Source organism: Myotis myotis, unplaced genomic scaffold, assembly GCF_014108235.1.
Source record: "Myotis myotis isolate mMyoMyo1 unplaced genomic scaffold, mMyoMyo1.p scaffold_m19_p_2, whole genome shotgun sequence".
In the NCBI taxonomy this organism is placed as follows: Eukaryota; Metazoa; Chordata; class Mammalia; order Chiroptera; family Vespertilionidae; genus Myotis; species Myotis myotis.
This window is the reverse complement of record NW_023416324.1, coordinates 47,895,410-47,916,243: the sequence shown is the minus strand read 5'-3', so window position 1 is coordinate 47,916,243 and position 20,834 is coordinate 47,895,410. Positions and strand designations below refer to the sequence as shown.

At 45.9% G+C, this 20,834-nt stretch overlaps 1 protein-coding gene across 4 annotated transcripts in view; it reads left to right on the top strand.

Moving 5' to 3' along the window:
• Positions 1-20,834, top strand: part of GNG12 (G protein subunit gamma 12) — a 120,173-nt gene that overhangs the window by 49,158 nt on the left and 50,181 nt on the right. For 2 of the 4 annotated variants that reach the window (XM_036351829.1, XM_036351832.1), the window contains one exon: positions 4,312-4,364. The exons of 1 other annotated variant lie outside the window; for it this stretch is intronic. The gene's annotated coding sequence lies outside the window, so the exon portion shown is untranslated. Of the gene's footprint in view, positions 1-190; positions 392-4,311; positions 4,365-20,834 lie in introns of all 4 variants that reach the window. One more of the 4 variants, XM_036351831.1, reaches the window with a different exon arrangement.

Below are 20,834 nucleotides of genomic sequence, written 5' to 3'. Positions count from 1 at the left end.
GCTTTCTTGACATTTCTACTTAGATGTCTCAAAGTTAACACAGTCAAATCAGAATTCTTGATTTTTTTTTTTTGTCCTCAACCTATTTCTCCCCAAACAAAGCCATCATTGACCCAGTTGCTTGAGCCAAAACCTAGGTGTTATCTCGACCCCTTTCTCTCCTCATTTCCTGCATCTACTTTATCAGCAGGTCCTGATTATTTTACCTTCAGAACCTCTACTGAATCCACCCACCTCTCTCCATCTCTACTGGTGAACCAAGGCATCATCATATCTCACCTGAACAATTGAATGGCCTCCAGTGATTGTTGGTTACCAGTGATCCATTCATTCACTGCTGCCTCTTCCAGACTCCTCCATACAGCTACCAAAGACACTATCAAACACTTCAGTAGGTTGCGTCACTCCCTGCTTGTATGGAAACATTTGTGGGACTTTGAATACTTATTTTCTGTCCCCCATTACAATGGGAGTTCCATTATATCAGGAACCTTGTTTACCTCCTTCAATATTGTCTCTCTAGCACCTACAACTCTGCTCAGCACACAGTTTGCACTCAGCAAACCTCTCAATAACAATTCAATGAATATTTATTGTGGAAGAGGATGAGATAGCAAGAGTCAAAATGTGATCTGTAACTTGGTTGTTAATAGCTGAGATGATGCTGACATCCATATACATGGAAGTTGATGGTTTCTTTTGCATTCTGGATGTAAAAGGAAGGGTGGGCATTGTGACTAATTGCATGTATCTGTGAATGGGGAGGCTGGTCTACAGAACTGATGTAATCTCTGCCATGAACTAGAAAGAGCTTTTTTTCTCCCTAGACGTCTGTGTATGTCCCAGATCTTGAGACCTTTGTCTTTCCCACTGTGAGAGAAAGAAGTGTCCTCCTACAAGGTCACCTTTTATATTCATCCAAGAGGAGTTTAGATAATAATGGGAAGAAACGTGTTATGGAACTCAGGTGTAGTGAGTGGCAAAGTCCTGTCTGGTCAGCAAAAGGAGATTTTCAACACGAAGCTGTTGTTTAAAAACAGTATTTGGCATATGCTCATCACTGAGTTATTTGAAACCAAGAAAACCTTAGGAAGCAGGGGTTTGTGTCCTTTTTTCCTTGACTATTGCATTTTTTAAGGAAATATCTTTTCTAACATTCCTTTATAATGACCAACCAAGGCATTCAGAAGGGATGCTATTACTTAGGTCCATTGATCCATGTGCAAAGCTACATGAAGCTGATGAACTAGTTGGAGATATGATAGACTTGGTCAAGCTCTGAGTTGCATTTGTTTCCCCTAGTACTGAACAGGCCTAAGAAATGACCATGCCCTTGGCACTGACTGGATTTAGAAGATGAAGCTAAAGCTAGCTTTGCTAAAGTTCATATCAGACTCTTAATCCCAGTGGGTTTTTATCAGGCACGAGTTTATAGCCCTGTCCCCATCCTTCCAACGGCAGTCCCAGTGTTTTTCTGTGTGTGCCTTTATTGAGCAACTACTATGTGCCAAAAACTTTGCTAGGTCCTGGAAAGACAAAGATGAGTTAAACATTCTCAAGCTTCAGATATTCTGCAAAGAAGTGGGCAGAGACCAAGAAACAAAAACAAATAAACAAAAACGAAACAGAAGCCACTTGCGGTAACAGGAAAATGCAGTGACAATGAGAGTAGAAGGCAGTGAGCGGTGAAGAGTGCAGGCTCTGGAACCACATTGTCTGGCTTCACAATCTCACTCTGCGATTATAAACCGACTTATAAACTGTGTGACCTTAGGCTACTGACTTAACCTCTGTGCCTCAGTTTGCTCACCTGTTTAATGGGGTAATAAAAGCACCTACCCCATATGGTTACTAAGTGGGTTAAAGAAGCACACTAAGCACTTGGAACACAGCTCCATAAAAACCAGCCTTTGTTATCATCAGTAGCGGTAGTACATAATTATCGATTGAATTGAGTGAACACTATTACTGCGGAGAAGTTGTCTGTAAGCCAGCCAGGGGACTTGACAAAGGCTTCCCAGAGAGGGTGACTTTTGAACTGAAATTTGAAGATAGGCTAATATTGTCAGGAAAGGACAGGTTTGATAGAAAGAACAGAATCTGCAAAGCCTTAGAGGAGTGAGAGTGTGGGGTGTTTATGGTCTTGTGAATAGGTCTGTGTGGATACAGGACAGGGTGCCTGGGAAGAGTGCCCTGGAAGGGGGCAGGCCTGAGATCACCGGGGCTTTGGAGACTGGGCTAAGGAACTTGGACTTGATCCTAAAACCTAGAGGAAGCACTGAAGGACGTTCAGCAGGTTCGGCGCTCAGCATGCAAGACTGGGCAGCAGTGTCTCTCAATGGCCTCGGCCTGTAGCCTGTTGATTCTAAGTGTCACTGACCAACTTCCTTCTCTATGATTTGGATAGGGCCGTGGTCAGCAGCAAACTGCGGCTCTTTGGCCCCTTGAGTGTGGCTCTTCCTAAGCCTTAGGAGTACCCTAATGAAGTTAATAACAATGTACCTACCTATATAGTTTAAGTTTAAAAAATTTGGCTCTCAAAAGAAATTTCAATCGTTGTACTGTTGATATTTGGCTCTGTTGACTAATGAGTTTGCCGACCGCTGGGATAGGGAGTTCCCATATGTGGACCTGATATTTCTCACCAGATGTGATTTCTTTGGGACCACAGATTAATAAAGTGGAAAGGATGTGTTTTCTTGATTCCTTTCTACCTGATCCTTCCTCTCTTACTCCCTATCCCTGCTAAGACAGATACGGGGATGGCTGTCTTACCCCTTTGAGAATTGGATGAAAGTGATAGATCCTTCTCTTGGAAAAATCATGAAGACAACATTTTCCAGAGCCTTCACATTTCCCTTCCCCTGCACCCCTCCGTGGTCATCCAAATAGGCTCCCAGACCCAGTGCCACCTTTTGACCCCAGGCCTGCTTGTGGTTTTTGTGTTCTTACCCCAAATTGTTAACTTGCTAGCACATCCACTCTTCCGTCTGCCATCACTGCTGTTATCTGACCATGTATCATGAGAGCAGCCTTGGATCACTTGGAGGTTATAATTAAAACTGAAAGCAATTATCTTATACTGAGCCGTTCAAATTTAATTGTGAGTATAGTGGCTGAGGACATGGCCCTAGGGGGAGACGGGGCGGGGGGGGGGGGGGCGGGGCGGGGGCAGGCTGTGTGGATTAGAATCCCAGCTCTGTCACGGTCTTATAACCTTGAGTAAGTTACTCAATCTCCCTGTGCCTCAGTTTCCTCATTACAAAATGGGAATGCTATCATATGCTTCCCTCATGAAGTTATTGTGAGGATTAATTTAGGTGACATAGGAACATGCCAAGAACAGTTCCTGGCACAGAGTAAGTGCTATACAAGTATTATTACATTATTATTTCTACTGAAATGACATCATGAATGGGATACTGTGGATTACAAGGAGCAGGAAAATAGATGAGTAAAATCTCCATATGCATTTGACTCACTTTGGAGCCTTGCCAGTACCTGGCGGCCAGGAATAGATTCTCTACGTCTGTACTGTCTGGTGGGGTAGTCACCGGCCCCCATGACTGTTGAGTGCTGGAAGTGTGACTAGCCTGAGTTGAGATGTACTGGGTCTTAAAGATTTAGCATGAAAAAAAAAAAACGGTAAAATGTCTCATGAATAATTTTTATACTAGTTACGATGAAATAATATTTTTAATAAATTCGGTTAAATGAAATGTATTATTAAAATTAATTTTGTCGGTTTCTTTTGCTTGCTTCTTGTGGCTACTAGAAAATATAAAGTTATTTGCGTGGCTTGTTCTATATTTCTACTGAGCAGCATTGCCTTAGACTCACCATGATCACGAAAACAACATTTTGTGGTTGCGATAAGGTGGCCACTATTGGAAAGCCTTGTACATGCTTCCCATTGCCATTCAAGTTCTATTGGACCGGCCATTTTTTAAATTAGTTCCTTCAAGGAGCCATGGCTTGGTCCTAGCAGAAGGGGATTGAGGGTTGAAGGCAAGAGCAATAACGAGGGAGGCTTCTGCTGACTTGGAGGGGTTTGGGATGAAAACACTACCATTTATAGTTATACTGGGCTCAGCCTTTCAGCACTCCCTGAAGTGGATGAGAGATTGCTTTCTCTTCAGGAAGTTGAAATATGTCGGCGAAAAACTCCCCCTATTCCATCAGGAGCCAGAAAAGGCTTTGCTCATCTTTAAACTAAAAGAATAACCACTCAACATTATGTCAGTCACTTGGGACCGAAAGTGATTCCAAATGAGATTTACTTAGGGAGTGTTTTGTTTAATTCTGTTTCAGATTCACTCCTCCACTTGAAACCTGAAAACGGTGGGCCACACACAGTCTGACTGGTAAGTTCTCTTTCACTTTTAAAACAAAGTGACTGTTTGACATTATTTTTGAAATGACATTCACACTTCTAAATTAGATGCATCTCTACCAGTACTATGATTAGATGTCTATTTATTCACACTATTTTTCCTCTCCCTGAAATGATTTAAGAAGTTTTCATGCCTTAAAAAGAAAAAAAATCAATCCATTTTTCTTTTGCTAGGATCATGGTCAGGGAACAGATCTGGGATTATGTGCCAAATACTATTAAAATAAAAAAAAATTTTTTTCTTTTGTAATGGAACTATTTCCAGGCCCCTGTTGATGGTCTGCTTGTTTCAAGCAGTATCCACAACAACAGTGTCACTTCAGCCAAGGAATGCAGACAGTCCCTTGCAGTGTGTTATAATGAAAATTGGCTGACAGCTATGACATATTAGCTTTCTTATTGCTCTATTTTTTCTCTCATCTCTCTTTGAACCTGAATGTGATTGTTGTGAGAGAAGAGTTCTGGGGTAGAAAACTGCCTTTAGATCTAGGAAAGCAATATACTTTATAAGTGAAAAAGCTTTGGGGGCTTTCATGTGATATCACTCCCTGATATTGTGGCAGTACTGTTATTTGCAGTGTGTAGCAGATAGCTTTTGCTGCATAACATACCATTCCCAAATTCACAGCCAAAAATTTGAGCTGAAATTTACTGATGCAAAATGACAATCACTTCTTCATCCCACAATTCTGTGGATTGGCGATTTGGGCTGGGCTCAGCTGTGTGATTCTTTTGGTTTCAGGTGGGATTTACTTATATGTCTGTCCATGACCAGAATTGAATCCAAGGACCCTTCAGTCCCCCAGCCGATGCTCTATCCACTGAGCCAAACTGGCTAGGGCCCAAGGAGCATTCAAAATGGGCTCAGTTCAGATTTCTTGCCTGAATCAACTTAGCCGGAAGTAGGTAGTAGACAATAAGCAATACCTGTTGGCCATGCCTCGTTCATGTGTTCCTTGAGAGAAGGTGAATACCACCAGAATCACAGGGAATGGGGTCCCCTATGTAAAAAGGTAAATTTTTTTTTTTTTACCAGAAGAAGGAAGAAAAGATAAAATTTCTAGGTACCAGAGTCCACTGATTTTGAAATTATTAATTTGGGGTCCACTAACCTTGAAAGGTTTAAACTTAGATTCAGCATCAATTACATTGACTACCCATTGCAAATTCGGTGTCATGATCAGACTAGCCACAGCGAGCATTCGGAGAGGATGAGGATAAATGGCTCCATTGCAGGTAGATAGCTTTCGACCTGAGGACCTCAGGACCCATAGGAGTGGATATTAACCTGGAGACAAGGAATGGCCTTCAGTGGATCTATAATCCATGGAAGGAATCAACGAATGGGCTTCTATAATTATTATTATTTACTTTTTTACTGGAGAAAAGGATCATGCTTCCGTCATTTCTCATAGGGTTCCATGGTCCCTTGCTGCTTAAGAGCCATGGCTTCAGACTTATTTGAATTGTTTTAGATTTGGCTGCTGTAATTTTATGCGTTCATTTCTTGTCCTGGCTCCACTGGTGAAGTTTAGCGTCCATGATAAACATAGCTCCTTATGGAGCAGAGACAGTGATGTCAGTGGCTGAGTATGCTGCATTAAATTACATGTTGAGGTTTTTGGGCATGTATGTCAACTCTTCAGAGTTGTAGTTGCCGTGTACCTAATGCTTGCTTGGTGCCAGGCTCGGTGCTTAGTGCTTTACATGCATTATGGAACTATGTACTTAACACGCATGACTGTAATTCTGCGAACCTCAGGTCTGTGTATAGCACCACCTGCTAGAACCAGCTCCTTCCAGCTGTCTCCCTGGAAACATGGGTACAGACCCTAAGTTTCTCTTTTGCTTTATGTCTGCTATTGTGGGTCCACCTGGCTCCACCTTCCCACCTCCAGATGATAGAGTCATGGAATCTCAGAGTTGGGAGTGACCACTAAGATCACAAAATGCAGTGGTTTTTGGACTCTGCCCTTTGGTTTTCTAGCTCAAGGACACCTGAGAAAGAGGAGCAGGACCCAAGTCCCTGTCCTGCTTCGGTCACAACTATCTGCTGAAATTCACTCGCCTGGGACGATAAAAGAGTTCAGGGTTAGAGGTCAGACATGAGGCTGAGTCCAGGCTACTGCTTTACTTATCTTCCTGTGTGACTCTGGGAAAACTGCCTAACCTCTCTGAAGGGGAAATTTACAAATCCCCTTCATTTGAAAAGGGGATAATAATACCAGCCTCATGGAGTTGTTAGGGGGACTGAATGATGTAAGAAGCTCTGTAAAGATCTTGACCTGTGCCTCGCACATAGTCAGTGCTTAGTGAAGGTTAGCTGTCACTAGCACATGGCACAGTGTGACTTGTGGCACATAACTAAGACGCAGCTTTATTCTCGTCTCCCACTGTTCCTCTAAAGTTTATTCAGTGGGCTGTGTTCTCCCCCGATTCCTGATAAAAACTTGGTCAGGCCTATGACTTTTCTGGTTACTCTTAGGTAATGAAAAATCCTAAGGCCACTTTAAGTCACACACACACACACTCACTCACTCACTTTGGAACCTGGAAATGCTCACCGTACTCTAGGGACAGTCAGTATTCATTCCAAGAGGAGACTTTCCTCCATCTTACCAGTGAGGTCCCCCTCCTCCAGCTGCCTACCCACCGCCCCAGGCCTCCCCAGGTGCTGCAGAGGGGAGAGAGGGAAAGTTCTTACCTGACTGCTCCTGTCCCGCCTTACACTGGGTTCTCTGAGCCTGGCTAACAGGGAAGGGACTCTGCTCTCTTGGCTGCTTCTGTGGCTTTCTCAAGGACCCCACTGGAACTTTCTGTCCGGGATCTCCCAGGACTCGGCAGTGCCTCTCCTTCTGCAGCTGCTACGTCTGCCAGCAGCTTCTGGCTTCCATTCAGATGTTCTCTTTGGGGGCCTCTCACCCTCAGGCTGAAGCCCTTTTGGATAGAACCTGTTTTTAAAGACCCCCAGGCTGGCCTTCCTGGTGCCCAGAGTTCATATTCCTTTAACTGCCCCCCCCCCCCCCCCCCCCGGCCCCTGCATGAGGGAAGGGGGCAAGCAGTCACTCTGTCCTCTCTCACCTTTGACTAGGCCACTTTGCCCCCTCCCTCCCCAACCCACACTTGGCTTCTCAGGCAGGTGTCACATACCAGTCCCCACACTCCAGGAGGCGCATACCAAGCCCTCCAGATGTTGCCTTTGAAACCCTCTCTCCAAGGCTGGACCCCTCCACCCACCCACCTTCGGGAGGCCAGAATCTGAGCATTTCTGAGGAATTTGCCTCAAAATGCCCCATCACTTTCCCCTGTTTTGAGCCCGTTTATGTTCTCCTTCTGGGTCTTCCTGCCAGCGAGGCCAACTGCTTTAAGATTTACACATAGTGGCCTGGCCCCTTGCTCTGGAATTTCCCATCTGTTGACTCTTGATGCGGCAGTGGAAACGGCCACTTTAGGCTCTGTGATCGTCATTGTGATTCCCCAGTGCAAGGCACTCCTCTTCAGCCCCCGTGCAAGCTGTCCTTCATCCTGCGCTTGAAGCCTGTCCAGGCGGGGCACGCCCTCCTGGGCATCCCATTCGATATCCGGATAACTTGCAATTGTTGGAAAGGTGTTGCTGCTGTGAAGCTAGGCCTGGCTCCGGTAACGCCCCATGAATGGGGCCTGAGGAAGTCTGCCTGGGTGGGAGAGATTCTGAGTGGCAGCCAGGCTTTCGCTGACACCCTTTCCAAAACCACAGAGAGGCCTTGGGCCTCGTCTCTGGGTGGGTTTTCTCCACCCTCACACCAAAGTGCACTTGACAGTAACCCCAAGAGGAAGCTGGTATTTGCAAACACTGTGCTCAGTGGCCATTTTTCATGCTCATGACATAGTGTCTCTTGATCTGAGAGCTGATTTCCGGTGCTTCATGGGGGGCATGTTAATCAGGGCTCCATCCAGAGTTTATGAACGCTGCAAAGTCAAGCCTTGTAAGCATGTGCCCCTCTGACCTCCAAAGACACCCCAGCTGGCTCGGTTGGTTGGAGCATCATCCCATACACCAAAAAGATTGTGGGTTTGATTCCTGGTCAGGGCACATACCCAGGTTGCATGTTCGATCCCTGGTCAGGGTGCTTATGGGAGGCAACTGATCGATGTTTCTCTCACATTGATGTTTCTCTCTCTCAAATCAATAAGCATATCCTCAGGTGAGAATTTAAAAATATATATGTTATTTTTTTTTTTTTTAAAGGGAAGCAGTGCAGCCACTCCCATCGGTTGGTCAACAAGTGTTTATTGAGCATCTGCTATGTGCTTGGGGCAGGGTGAGAGGGAGCAGAACCGAAGGGAGACTCCGGGCCACCGACCACCTGCATGGCTCCCCAGCTCCTCAGCTGAGCCTTAGGACCTCACACTGGCATTGTGTGGGCAAGGGAAACCTCTCACCAACACGCTCCTCCACCCGCAGGACCAGCGGCAGAGCAGTGCCAGCATGGAGCTTAGGCTTCAGGGCCTTGCAGTGCCGAGGACCCCTCCGGAGCCCTGTAGCTAATGTGATAGTCCTAACGTTTGCATTCCTTTTCTAAAGCATTACATAAGGCTCAGGACCCACAAACACTGCATCTGTCCCTGGGCCAGGGAGAATTGTAACCCTCTTTGGGTCTTCCCCTCAGCTCTGTTTCACCATCACCAACACACTAAATCTCCAGTTTCCTCCTCCCTCGGGAACAGGCTTTGCCCCGTGTGTGTGTCCTCTTCTGCACCTGAACCTGAGTTCCCCTGGGAGCTCCTAACCCTTTACGTAAGTGAGGGGGCAGGGGGCGCATTGAGGAATTGCCGTCTGGGGTCCTTCCTGGCGACCAGACACCCTCCACGGAGTGGGAAGGTCCCACCATCCCTGCAGGAAGGCAGGAGAGGTGTTCTCAGACCTCCAGACTTTGTGGTTGCTCCGAGGGAGCCCCTGCAGAGGAGTGGGTAGGAGGGAGCCAGGCCTGCCTGCATGAGGGCGGTATCAGCTGTCCAATAGAGGCCCAGCGAAAACTTCTCCAAAGAAAGAAAAAAGAAGAGGCGTATCCTTGAAGCGATGTCAGTTTTGGCAAAACCGTAATCCTGATCTCAAGCTGTAGGAGAATGGGCCAGCCAGTCTAGAACTGTGCTAATGAAGTGTTCTGCTCACTCTTGGCCCTTAATCATGGCCCTTCCCTCTCATTCCACAAAAGGCCTGGAGTGCTTTTCGAATCAGCCAGGATTCAGTGTATTGAGAAGGAGTGGGAGGAGGGAAAGGCCTTTTTAAATGCGAGCATCTTTCTAACACTACGTGAAAATCCAAGTTTGAAAATAAGGTCCCTTTTCAGCGAAATGCTAGCCAACTTCGCCCCCTGGAGGAGAAATGGAGAATTGCTTAAAATGAGCCCCATAGGACAAACTCAAAGGCTAACATGGGCCAAATAAACAAGGTTTAAGTGGGCCACAAAAAAACAAATGCTTCAACTTTCATAGAAACGTAGGTTTGTTTCAATAGAGACATGACCCGAATATTTAGCTTGAATTGTGTTTTCTATAATAAGTGCTTTCATATTGAAAATCTGTCTTTTGTTCACCAAGTGGTCGTTCATTTGTGTCCCTGGATGAATGTTTGTCATCCTCATTGTTTCCGATCTCCCAAGAGGAGGGACAATCCTGGCATTTATATTAGTGATGCTCATAATAGTGTTTTTGTTGTTTCTTTTTTTACCTTTCTCTGGTTGGCAACCCTGAGCTGCACTACAGGAAATGGCATGTTAAGAAGGTGTTACATCAGATTAATTGCCTATTTGGGGGCTGTTTTTCCTCAAAAGAAGGATGTGAAAAGAAAAGAGTGTACAAACACCTTCTGAGTTATTGTGATTTCTTCTTCAGTATTTGGCAGAGGTGTCTAATGCTTATTGGTCATATTTTTATATATTTGTGTCTAATTTGTCATTTCATGTAATTTTTATGTAAGAAAAAACTTTTGACAGTCCTGTCTGTTTGCTTTTTCCCTGGTGCGTAGAAATAAACTGTCCCAAGCACTAAACAGGCATTATTAAGGGGGAGTGGGGGTGGGTGCATACATTTCCTGCAGGATTCCTTCCTGGGAGAGTTCTCTGGTATCTGGCATCCTGACTCACTCTGACAAAGCACAGAATGGGCCGGGGGACCTGGCATTCCTGCTGATCCGGTCTCAGTCCATGGCACAGGCTGGTTCCTCTTCTTTCCGAACATCCACCCTCCTTGCCTGTGGCTGCAGCCACCACCCCTGTTATTTGGAGGAGAAAACACACATGGACCTCCCTCTCTTCTGGGGCATCTGTCCCCTTTCCTGTTGAAAGTGGCCATGAATCTGATGGGAGACGGGCTGGTTCATTAATGATTCCTTGATGCTCAGGTAATTGCAGGGCTGAGCAACACAGAATGGTTTGTGAGTTCCCTCTAATTTCGGAGTATTTGCAAGCTTTGGTTACTATTCACAAATTGCAACACGCTGGAGTTCAGACTGCTGACCGGACAGACAGACAGGGAGGAGAAGGGCGGGCTTTAGAAATGGTTGTTGAGATAGGGCAGGATAGGGGTTTATATTTTTAGCAAAGGACGATGTGCTGTAGACATTTTGGTGGAATTTCGTGGTAAACACTGTGAGATGGAACTGGAGAGGTTCCGTGATTTCTCTCCTGCTCCCCAGCTGCAGCCACCTCTGTCCTGTTTCGCAAAGTACCAGGCTCTTGTCTGTCTCCACCTGGAGCGCTCCCTCCAGTGACTTGTCACCGGAATATTTCATAGCCATTAGCACCAACTGCATTGTATTGTTTATTTCTTTACATGAGAGCTTGATGTCAGCATCCAGAAAAATACTGGTGCAAAGCAGATTCTCAGTGGATATTCGCTGAATGAATGAAAGTCCGAACACAGGAACGAATATATGCGATGTCGTGGGAGGGACAATGACCTTCATAACCATGCTTTAAACAGGGGTGGGGAACCTTTTTTCTTCCAAGGGCCACTTGGATATTTATAACATCATTTGAGGGCCATGCAAAATTATAAACTTAAAAATTAGCCTTCTATATTTGGTTAAACTTAAAAAAATTTTTTAATATATATATTTTTTACTTCAGAGAGGAAGGGAGAAGGAGAGAGAGATAGAAACATCAATGATGAGAGAATCATTGATCAGCTGCCTCCTGCATGCCCCCTACTGGGGATTGAGCATGTGCCCTGACCGGGAACTGAACTGTGACCTCCTGGTTTATAAGGCGATGCTCAACCACTGAGCCACGCCAGCTGGGCTTTGGTCAAACATTTAATTAACTCACCCTAATGCCTTGGCAGGGCCAGTCCAAATGATTGCATGGGCCTTATACAGCTCTTGGGCTGGACATTCCCACCTCTGCTTTAAGATGAAGTTGACTAATACAGCAATGCAATATTATTTTTTGTCTTTCTGGGTCAAAATATATCTTACAACATGCCAGTATGCAAGGCCAGTCAGCCTGAGGTGGAGTAGACACATCAGTGTGGGAGCACAAATGGACAGGAGCATTTTTGTTTTTGTTTTTTTGGTAATCTTCATGGAGAACATTTTCCCATTGATTTTTAGAGATAGTAGAAGGAAGGGGGAGAGACAAAGAGAGAGAGAAACATCGATGTGAGAGAGACACATGCATATCAGTTGGTTGTCTCCCACAGGTACCTGGACCAGGGCCAGGGATGGAGCCTGCAACCAAGGTACATGCCCTTGGCTGGAATTGAACCTGCAATCCTTCAACCCAAGGGCCGCTGCTCTGTCCACTGAGCCAAACTGGCTAGGGCTGGCAGGAGCTTTTTGAAAAAAAAGTTATTTAGCCCTAGCCGGTTTGGCTCAGTGGATACAGCATCGGCCTGCAGATCAAAGGGTCCTGGGTTCAATTCTGGTCAAGGGCACGTACCTTGGTTGCAGGCTCCTCCCCGGCCCGGGCCCTGGTTAGGGCTCATGCAGGAGCCTACCAATCGGTGTGTTTCTCTCACATTGATGTTTCTCTCTGACTTTCCCTCTCTCTTCCATTCTCACTAAAGATCAATGGAAAAATATCCTCAGATGAGGATTAACAATAACAAAAAAATTATTTATCTATCAACAGCCTTAAAATATTAATTTCTAATGCTACAAATAAATCATTAATGTATTAATTAATAAAAGTCAATAGATAGTTGGTAGGAAGAGAGAGAAAGCTTCATTTTGGAATTATAGCAAAATGATAAAACAGCCCAAGATTTTACATTAAGGGAATGTTCATGTAAAATAATCTTACTACAATCCTTAAAAACCATGCAAATTCACTTTTGTGGATCCAAAGTGAATAACCTGAACCTGATCAGGAAAAAACAGCTGACAAACCCAAATTGAGGGGCAGGCCACAAAATAATTGATCTTTACTCTTTAAAAAATCGATGTCATGAAACAAAGAAAGACTCAAGAACCATCCCCGATGAAAGGAAACTAAAGAGATGATAGGACAATGAAATGCAGTGTAGAACTTTGGATTTTCTTTTGCTGTAAAGGACGTTCTGCAAGCAGTAGGAGGTGCTTCCTATGGCTCTGGAGCTGAAATTCCTTGCTTTACTTGCCAATTCTTTGGATAGTTGCTGAAATTTGAATAAGGTTGTTGATTAGATAATAGTGTGTTGATTGTAGTGTGGTTGTGTAAGGAACTCCTTATTTATAGAAAATACAGTGAAGTATTTAGGGATAAAGCAACATATTCTCTCGCTCTCGCTCTCTCTCTCTCGCTCTCTCTCTCTCTCTCTTTCTTGCAGGGAGCATACAGGATATAAAATGTTGGCATTTCAGGAATCCAAATCTGGGTGAAGGGTATCAGAGAATTCTTTGTATTATTCCTGTAACTCCTCTCAGAAGTCTGAGATTATGTAAAACATGGTGCTTATGAAGAGTGTGGAGAAGAATAGAGAAGGAGAAGAATATAAAATGGTATAATAGTGTGTGATTTCAGTGACTTTAAAAAATTCATGGACAAAAAGAGTAGGTACAATATGATGCTTTTTAATTGATACTAATATGTGTTTTTTATAGATATAAGTGTGTGTGTAAATACTTAGTATGTTCTATAAAAAGAGGGACCTTTTTAGGGCAAGATCAAACAGGACTTTAGTCTTACTTCTAATGTTTCACTATTCACAAAGAGCAGGTATGTATATTATTAGTCTAATGTTCTAATATTAAACAAAAATAAAAAGAACAAAAACGCATGGACAAAAGATTAGAAGGAAATATAGCAACATGTTAACTTTTATCTCTTATCTGAGTTAATATATTTTACGCTTTTTCTCTAAGTAACGTATTTCTTGAAAAATTAGGAGGAAAAAATCTAAATGAAGATGCAGCTTTCTCTCAAAGATCTGAGTGAAATTGCTCTTTGTGTCTTTACAGCCATGCACCTCATTCTGTTAAAAGGATATGTGCATACACACATACACATACACTGCACACATGCACATGCATACACACATACTAGGTATACATATACACACAAGCACATACACACAAACTTTTTTAAACATTTGCTTTCTTTAATGGTATTTTGAGGGAAATCCTACATTGGGCAGTTTAAACCAGGTGACCTTGTAAACTGAAATTCCTTGCTTTACTTGCCAGTTCTTTGGAAGTCAGTACCTTGCAGTCCGTACACGGTTCTGGGTACTGAATACATAGGGATGCAGGAGCCACCCGCTCCATTTTCTAAAGACGTTCCCTGTGCACAGATAAATCTGTGATTACCATCCTGTGCTAGGTACTAGGAGAGTGTAGATGTTCCTATGAAGACTAGCTCGACTGGGTGACCAGGGTGACAGTCAGGCAAGGCGAGCATTGATCTCTAGACCTAGAAAGCCAGGTGAAATCTGGCCAGTCCGAGAAGGGTAGCAGAGCATGCTGGGCTGAGTGTTCCAATGTATCTGGCAGATGTTCTCACTGTGGCCCACGCAGTATCACCCTGGAGACCTGGCTTGGAGGCCAGTCTGCACAAGACTTGGGGGGGGCGGGGGGCTGCAGGGCCTGCTTTCCCAGGTGGAGAGGGCGTTGGGTACGTGGTCTTGCCGCGAGCAGTAGGAGGTGCTTCTGTGGCTCTGGAGCAAGGCCTCCAGCCCTGAGCTCAATCCTCCATTTGCAGAATCACTCGGGGAGTTTGCCTGGAGGCCCACACCATGGAAAGGGATGTTGCCTAGGTATCCCCAGGGAGGGCAGACTGAAGAGTGATGTACTCAGTGGAACTGCTGGAACGAGCTTTATTCATTTGGAATAAAAAATAAAACCAAAGCGTTGGGTTTGGCACTGGGCCTTGCAGGCTCTGTCGCTGTGTCTGGAGTCCCAACATTACCCCAGAGCAGTGTTGCTGTTAAGAAATGTGCTCCCTCTTCTCCTGGACAGTAACTCATCTTTTTCCATCATTTGCCCGGACCCATCCTCCATTCAGGTCATGAGAGCCCCAGGACACCAATGTATAAGTATTTGTGACCCACCACATAGCTAAGTAAGCAGATGTAAAACAGTGGTTAGGAATCCTGCAGCTGGGTTCCAGTTGAAAGCGTCTCCATTTATCTTGGGACCTTTTCTTGTTTTGTTTTAACCATTTGAGAGCTTGATATTTTACTCAGGTATTATTTCTGTTTTGAAGATATCGCATAGGTTGTTAGGAGGATTGCAGGAGCTGATATAAATTCAGGGCATGGCACATAGTGAGCGTTCGCTAACTCCCAGTTAATAATTACTGAAGACCAGCACAGTGTATGCGGGAAGAGCACCGGGCTCTTGGTCAGGAGACCTGGCTTCTAGTTCCAGCTCTACCTCCAAATCCTTGAAGTAAAGAGAAGCTGAGCTGGGAGGAGGCCTGAGAAATCTCTCAGCATCTAATCCAACCACCTCCTTCTCAGAAGCTCAGAAAAGTATGACTTTATTACTTACAGCTTAAATGTTTTCCAACTCATTTCTCGGGCTGGAGTAATAACCGCATCCCCATCCTATGATTGTTGCAAGGATTACAAGCCAGTGTCCCTCAAACTCTTGGCACAGTAAGTATCTGGCAGCAGAGTGAGTCCTTAATTCGTATTAAGTAGTGTTGTTATTGGGGACTCCCTGTAATTATCTCCATCACCCATTTGACTGTGAAGAGAGAGACCTGCTCTCCTTACTTATCATTATGTCCCCGCCACCCGGCACAGTGACTGGATCACAGGAGGTGCGCAGTCAGTGTTTTTTGAATGGCTGGAGGAAGTGTCTTGCTGAGGGTAGTATTTACTTCAAGTCCTAACCCAAGTCCTAACTCTGAGGTCCAGGTTTTCCACACTGTTGCACGTCAGCTTCCTTCTCTCTCTGACTTTAGGGAACTTGCTTCATTTCCCTGGGCTTCAGTTTCTTTACTTTGAATGTGATCCATCAGGTGCCTTCCTGTTCTGAGCACTCTGTGCTTTGGCCCACCAGCTTTTTGAGAAGACACATGTGTGTGCTTTGCTGGCCACTAGGTGGCAGAGTTGGCCAAATATCAGAGAAAGCAAAATAAAAAATAAAAACGGGGGTGGGGGGTGGGGGGTGCATAGCATTGAAGGAGCAGCCCCACAGAGAGTGTAGTGGGAGTGGCCTTATCCTTGGAAACTCGTTGCACTTGGAGTTCACCGTGGGGAGGCAGCGCTCCCAGGATTTGTGTGCATGTTCTTTGGAGCCAAGTGTGGGGTTAGATCCCACAGCTCTAGGACCTTGAACACCTTGGAACTTCCCAGGGGCCTTGTTACAGTGATGTCAGGCATTGAACATGCTCAGCACTTGGCCAGGATGGAGGAAGAGCTCTCTAAGGTTAGCAGCTGTGAGAGCTGCTTCTGGTATAAAATAAAATGCCACGCTTTTGTTCCCTGCCAAGTCAAGTGGACTTGCTCCCTGTTTCATAAAGCCAGAATGCAAGTACTGCCGAAGTGAGCACTACGTGAAGCTAGAATTTTAAATAGCCCCTTCAATGGCAGGAGGGGTGACATTTCAGTAGCAGGTTGGAGGGAAGCCTGGACTACTTGGAGGGACAGCAGAACTCTTGGGAGAGCCACTGTGGAGTTTGATGAGCCCGAAGCAGGGTGTTTTGTGCATAACTGGGTGGCAGGGCGTGATGAGAGCACAGTCACAAAATGGCCTTTGCTGAAATTGTTTAAAGAAAGAATTTCTTTGTTGCACGAACCATCATTCAGATCAGAGTGTCTTATTTTAAAGTAATTTGGGGAGAATCTAGGAATAACAATAATTAGCATTGATTGCATATTTACTAGGTGTAACTTATGCTAAGCATACACATGCATTATTCTATGTAATCCTCACAACAACCCTATGAGGCAGGTTTGATTGTTATGCCCATTTTATAGATGAGGAAATTGAGGTACAGAAAGATTACTAGTATAATAACAGCCAACAAATACTGCCTGCTTACTGAAAGTCAGGCATCATTTAGTCTAAGATGTTTAAGTATCATTCTCACAATCACCCTATAAGGTAGATACTATTATTACTTTCATTTTAGAGCCACAGAGAGGTTATGTAGCTTTGTTAAGGTCACACGGGGACTGATTAGAATAGTCGGAACACTCACTCTGGCCCACTTGACTTCAAAGTTCCTTTTGTTTTCTCACCACTGTTTTATGCTGCCTCCCACAGTACTTTGTACATGTATACACTAGGTACATGATAAGAGTTTATTGAATTGAGTAGTTCTCACACTATAAGCAACATGGAAAAGAATCTGTAAGGAAGAACAATACAGGTCTTCATAGTCCTGTACTGGCCTGGCCTTCGTTAATGTTACGGGATACATATGCTGCTCCCCATGCTAACGTTTTGTTGCAATAAGATATTCTTCCATTGGAACAGTCAGAAAAAGGCTGTCACCGTGGCAGATATTTTGAAGAAACACTTCCACGGGGAGGAGCCAGCTAATTTTATTGGTTTCACATTTTTCTGGCAGACACGTCTTGGGTTTGTTTGTTCTGGGATAGTGGTGTCCGGCCCCGTCTCTTATCCTCTAAAAGCCAGGCCCGGAGGGTTGCCAGGGTGTCTGTCCAGCCAGCCCTCAGTGTTGCGCCATCAGTGTGTGCTCTGACACGCACAGGGCACACCCCAAGCCTCAGGTGAGCACGCTCCCCAGCCCTGAGGCCAGGCCGATGCCAGGGGACGTGTAGAGCTGAGGGCACCTGCTACCCCGTAAACGAGCTGGCTGTCGCTACCAAACAATAATTTTTAGTCGTCATGGTGCCGAGGGGGTGTGAAGAAGGAAGGAAGGGCCCGGGCCACATTAATCATTCTGCAGGTGTAATAATTCAGCCCCAGGGGTTGGTTCCTTGTGTTTTCATGTGTCACTGCATTAGGAGACCCAAATGAAGTTAGACACAGACTTTTTCCTCAGACCTGTGTCTGGGACTTGCTTTCGTGACCATCTGTCCCTTGCTACTCTTTCTCTCAGAGTGCACTGAGCCACCTTGATCTTCCTCAAGTAGGAAAGGCTCCTACTTGTCATTCCATCTTTAGTCCTATTGCCTGTCACCTTCTGGCCTGCTGGTCCGGTGCTCACTTCCCAGAACACAGCGGGAAGTGGGTTAGTGTTTGCTCTGTTAACGAGAGAGCTAGTGGGCACCTGAGAGACATAGGAGAGGTGAACAGGATAGGCCAGAGGAGATTCTGGCCCGTGGGTTTTTCTCTCTCCCACCTAGAACAGGGCTTCCTACCTGTTTCCTCATAAGAGCACATGTAGAGCCTTGGAACACTCAGACCACAGTGCCTGGGGCCTGAGGCTTCAGACAGCCAGTTCCTGCCTGGCCACCTGGGGCTGAGACACACCTCCACCTCAGCCAGGGGAACTGGTTGAGAAGCTCTGAACCTCAAAGAATCACGAACCTCAAAGTGGAGATTCCCCCTGCAGTCGGTTATCCGGTACCCTTTTCACCAAACCGTTCTGTTGCCCAAAGTTGGAACTTCCGAGTAGGTGTTGATTTTAGAGATTTTAAGATTCAGATTGTTTGTGGGACTTGTGGGGGAAACTGAGGGTTGAGCGGGGTCACAGAGGAAGCAGTGGCAGTGTTGGGACCAGAACTGTCCTTGTGCTCACATAACTGCGCGAAAGGAGTGGATAAGGAAGCAGGACTTCATATCACACACGTGCACGTGTGCACACACATACACACATGCAAACACACACCCTCTAGGTTCAACAGACCCATTCTGCTTCTCTTAAAGTATCAGATTTTCATATTTCATTCTAACAACCAAATAGAAATTTTAAAGCACTGCACTGAACCTTGCGGCCTCCCACTCCCCATCCCGAACCCAGAAGGTGGGAGGCTGATGTCCAGAGCGGCCGTCCTTTGAGCTACCGCCGCAGCACCATGAGCTCTTGGGGACCCACGCTCGACCCGTTCTGTCCCGAGAAGCCTCTGGTACTCCGCAGTGAACGACTGCAGTAGCCTCCCGGCCGGTGTTCCTGGCTCCACGCTGGTCGCTACCACCCCAGAATGCAGCCTGAGTGGGCTTGTTACAAACAAGCCTGATCACGCTACAGCTTTTCTTCTTTCTTTTTTAAAATATGTTTTTTGTTGATTTCAGAGATGAAGGGAGAGTGAGAGAGAGAGAGACATCAATAATGAGAGAGAATCATTGATTGGCTGCCTCCTGCACGCCCCCTACTGGGGATCGAGCTCACAACCTGGGCATGTGCCCTGACCGGGAATTGAACTGTGACCTCCTGGTATATGAGTCAATGCTCAACTAACTGAGCCACACTAGCCAGGCATCCTTTTTCATCTTTCTTTGTTCCCTTCACCCCGGATTAATTAACTTCACCTCTGCATTCAGATACAGCATAGATGTTCCTCTGGGAGGTCTTCCCAACTCACCGACGGCAGCATGGGCCTCCTATTGCACCCTCCACTTAGTTCTTATAACACCACATTGTTTCGAAATTGTCTGTTTTTCTCCTCCCCTTCCCCCACGCCTAGCCTCCCCAGATGCTAAGCCCCTTGAGGACAGTGGGCCTGTCTTATCTGGTTGTAGCCCCAGGGCCTGGCGCAAGCAGGATGGACGCTCATTGCGCACTCACCAGGCACCTGTGCTGCTCGGACTTTAGATTTGGCCTCTTTCTGCAATGTCTTGCTCTGCTTGTTGTTCTGTTGCAAAGCCTTCACATCGTGTCCGTATCAAGGCTCTCGTATAAACAAACAAAACTTAACCACTGGTGATGTCCCAAGACCAAGATATATTTAGCACAATTTGCTGATAATTACTGTTCATCATCATGACCCAAGGACACTATAAAAGTCTTAAGTGCCTTTGACTCATCAGAGGCTAAATTATTCATTTAGCAAACACATTGAGTATCACTCTGTGCAAAGCATGTGGTCGGTACTATAAGGAGCAGAGAGGAAGGGGGAGGGGGCTACTCAGAGGTAGAGCACCTGCCACTGAGGGAAACATTAAAAAAATCTGACATTGCTCAGGGGCGAGCAGCCCTCTCGGAGTTTGCTTGTAATGGAGAAGACCCACAGCACAGTCATTGTTCTAATGGAAGAAATACAGGTGCTATGGGAGCACAGCAGGAAGGCTTCTTGGAGGAAGTGACATAAATTATGGAAGAAGTCAGGTGTTGTTTTTTTATCAGAAAGTCACTCTGGCTGCAAATGAGGGACTGGCAGGGATTCTGACAGAAGGTAGACCAGCTAGGAAGCTGTCGCAATGGTGCAGTAGTAAGTGGGGAGCTGCTTATAGTCCCAACTAGGGTGGTGGCAAGCACTGCAGGTGGTGGCAAGTCTGTGGGTAAAAATATCGACTCATTTGAGAAATATTGCGGAGGTAGAGGGAGCAGGACTAGGAGGCAAAAAAGGAGGTGCAGTGGGAGAGAGGGGAGGCCAGGGTGACTCCAGAGTGTCTGGCTTGGGCAGCTGCCCAGGCAGGGATGCCACTCCCTGAGCTGGAGACCACAGCAGTAGGCGGAGGCTTGTGGTGGGGATGGGAATGGTGAGTTCAGGTATGGCTGGCGCTCAGTGCGTGGGAGGCGGGTGGGGTCAGAAACGAGCTGGAGAGAGAATCAGGAGCCAGGACACGCAGGGCCTCTGGGCCCTGCTGGCGGGTTGGTTACACTTGATCCTCCTAAGAATTTGTGCAGACAATGGTGACGAGAACTGGAGGCCAGAATATGCCCTGAGCTACATTAGAAAGGTCACAGCTCTGCAGGCCTGGGCACGGGCTGGGGACTGCAGGGTTCTCGTGGGTGGCAGGAAAGCCAGCTGCACCAAGTGGGCCAGAAGATAGTGTGAGGTGGCCACAGAGGGGCGGGGATTCGCTAGAGTGACCGCTGCCCCTTCACACGGCAGCATCACGACAAGGAGAGGTGATAGCCTGCTTTTAACTTGGCAGAGCCCTCGATCCAGTCACGCGCAG